We start from the raw sequence: 3,467 nt of genomic DNA, 5'->3' as shown, positions 1-3,467 counted from the left end.
ACAATTGCCCTTTCTTATTTACAAACTCTCTTATATTTTTCCTGTTTACCTTATATTTTACCTGTTTACCTCTTTCCTGTCCACCCATGCCCCTCCCCACATCCACTGAGAGGTCCTCCTCTCCTTCCTTCTGATCCTAATCTATCAGGTCTCATCAGGAGTGGTTGCATTGTCTTCCTCTGTGGCCTGGTAATGCTACTCCCCCCTTGGGGGGGGGTGATCAAAGAGCAGGTCAGAGACAGTCCTGTTCCCATTACTATGGAACCAACTTGGACACTGAACTGCCATGGGCTCCATCTGTGCAGGGGTTCTAGGTTATCTCCATGAATGGTCCTTGGTTGGAGTATCATTCTCAGAAAAGACCCCTGTGCCCAGGTTTTTTATTCTGTTGCTCTCCTTGTGGAGCTCCTATCCTCTCCAGGTCTTACTATTTCCCATTTCTTTCCTAAGATTCCCTGCACTTTGCCCAAAGGTTGGCCATAAGTCTCTACATCTGCTTTGATACCCTGCATGGTAGAGCCTTTCAGAGGCCCTCTGTGGCAGGCTCCTGTCCTGTTTTCTCCTTCTTCTGATGTCCATCCTCTTTGCCTTTCTGAATGGGGATTGAGCACTTTAGCCAGAGTCCTTCTTGATTTCTCTAGTTGTACAAATTTTACTAGGTTAATCATATACTGTATGTCTAATATCCACTGATGAATGAGTATATACCCTGTGTGTCTTTCTGCTTCTAGGAAACCTCACTCAGGATGATCTTTTCCAGTTCCTACCATTTACCTGCAAATTTCATGATTTCCTTGTTTTTTATTGCTGAGTAATATTCCATTGTGTATATGTACCACAATGTCTGTATCCATTCTTCACTTGAGGGGCATCTAGGTTGTTTCCAGCTTCTGGCTATTATGAATAAAGCTGCTACCAACATGGTTGAGCAAATGTCTTTATTGTATACTTGAGCATCTTTTGGATATATTCCTAGGAGTGGTATAGCTGGATCTTGAGGTAGCATATTCCTAATTGTCTAAGAAAGCACCAGATTGATTTCCAGAGTAGTTGTACAAGTTCACATTCCCACCAGCAGTGGAGGAGGGTTTCCCTTTCTCCACAACCTCTCCAGCATGTGTTGTCACTTAAGTTTTTTATCTTAGCTATTCTGATAGGTATAAGGTAAAATCTCAGGGTAGTTTTGATTTGCATTTCTCTAATGACTAAGGATGTTGAGCATTTCTTTAAGTGTTTTTCAGCCATTCGATATTCCTCTATTGAGAATTCTCTGTTTAGCTCTGTACCCCACTTTTTAATTGGATTACTTGCTTTGTTGCTGTTTAAGTTCTTGAGTTCTTTATATATTCTGGATATTAGCCCTCTGTAAGATATAGGGTTGGTAAAGATCCTTTCCCAATTTGTAGGCAGTCATTTTGTTCTGACAACAGTGTCCTTTGATTTACAGAAGCTTTTCAGTTTCATGAGTTCACATTTATTGATTGTTGCTCTTAGAGCCTGTGCTGTTGGTGTTCTGTTCAGAAAGATGTCTCCTGTGCCAATGAGATTCTCTCCATGAACTTGTTGAAGATCTAGTCTATGCCATTGACTTGGGATTATTTTCACTCATCTATTTCTACAATTTGATGGTTTGATCTTTTCCTGATGTCACATCTTTTCTCTGTGTTCTTTTTCTGTGTTTAATTTTTTATATTTGTTGCTTATATTGTCTATAACATCTACTTTATCTTCAAGCCTTTATATCTTCCAATTGGTTCATTCTGCTTTTAAAGATTTCTGTTGAGTTCTCTAGTTGTTTTGGGGGAGTTTCAATTATATTTTATTTCAGCTTGAAATCTCTTCTATGTTTCTATCTACTTGTTGAATTTCATGATCAAATTTTAGATGGTAATAAAAAATGTTTGTGTTTTATTGGGGATCACTCAGGCATTTATTGTTTTTAAGTTCATTCTCTTAAAGTTGATTGAGGTATTCATTTGGGTCTTCTTTAAACTTTAATTTTTTATGACATTTAGGACTGGTGATTTAAAAATCTGTTTACTAGGGTTCATTTCTGTAATGCTTATTAGTGAACACTTTCATAGGACTGTTAGATTTTAAAAGAGAGATACTGGTTGAACCCACATGGAGACTGAGCTGCCCATGGGCTACATCTGAGCAGAAGCTCTAGATCCTCTACACACATGGTCCTTGCTGATTTCATCACTCTGTAGGACCCCAAGGGCCCAGAGTTTTTGGCTCTGCTAGTCTCCTTGTGGAGTTCCTATCCCCTTCAGGTCTTTCTATGTCCCCCGTATTCCATAAGATTCCCTTCACTCTGCCCAAGGTTTAGTCATGAGTTTCAGCATTTGTTTCAATACCCAGCTGGGTAGAATCTTTCAGAAGCCCTCTGTGGAAGACACACATGATATACTCACTTATATAAACCTATAAGATAGGATAAACATACAAAAATATGTACACCTAAAGAAGATAAACAAGAAAGAAGACCCGGAGTAAGATGATCAGTCCTCACTCAGAAAGATAAATGGAGTGGACATGGGAAGTAAGAGAAAACAAGTAACAGGACAGAAGCCTACCGCAGAGGGCCTCTGAAAAACTCTGTCTAGCAGTGTATCAGGGCGGATTCGGAGACTCATGGCTGAACCTTCGGCAGAGCGCAGGAAATCATAAAATAAAAAGGGGAGTTAATATGACTGGGAGATCAGCACGGGAGTTTTGACCTGCTCCGTTTCTGACCTGGGCCGGTTCACCCCTCCTTAGGCAACCTGGTGGTCCCCCGCTCCCGGGAGGTCACCATATTGATGCCGAACTTAGTGCGGACACCCGATCGGCATAACGCAATACAGCCCAAAACTCCTAGACTCAAGCGATCCTCCTGTCTCAGCCTCCCAAGTAGCTGGGACTACAGGCATGCGCCACATACAACATAGGACAAACCCACTAAAATCTGTGCATCTAAAGAAACTAAGCAAGAGAGAGGACCCTAACTAAAACGGTCAATCCCCATCCTGAAAGGCAAAGAGGGTGGACATCAGAAGAAGAAAACAGGAAACAACCTAGGAACCTACTACAGAGGGCTTCTGAAAGCCAGAAGAAGAAAACAGGAAACAAACAAGGAACCTACCACAGAGAGCCTCTGAAAGCCTCTGCCCTGCAGACTATCAAAGCAGATGCTGAGTCTGATGGCCAACTGTTGGGCAGAGTGAATGGAATTTTATGTAAGAAGTGGGAAATAGTAAGAGCTGGAGAGGACAGGGTCTCCACAAGGAGAGCAACAGAACAAGAAAATTTGAACACAGGGAACTTCCCAGGTCTCATACTCCAACCAAGGAGTATTCATGGAGATAACCTAGAATCCCTGCACAGATGTAGCCCATGGCAGTTCAGTGTCCAAGTGGGTTACATAGTAATGGGAAGAGGGACTGCCTCTGACATAATCTGATTGGCCTGCTCTTTGATCACCT

Source organism: Psammomys obesus, unplaced genomic scaffold, assembly GCF_907164565.1.
Source record: "Psammomys obesus unplaced genomic scaffold, mPsaObe1.curated_primary_1811, whole genome shotgun sequence".
Taxonomy (NCBI): Eukaryota; Metazoa; Chordata; class Mammalia; order Rodentia; family Muridae; genus Psammomys; species Psammomys obesus.
The sequence above is the reverse complement of the archived record's forward strand: the minus strand, read 5'-3'. Positions refer to the sequence as shown.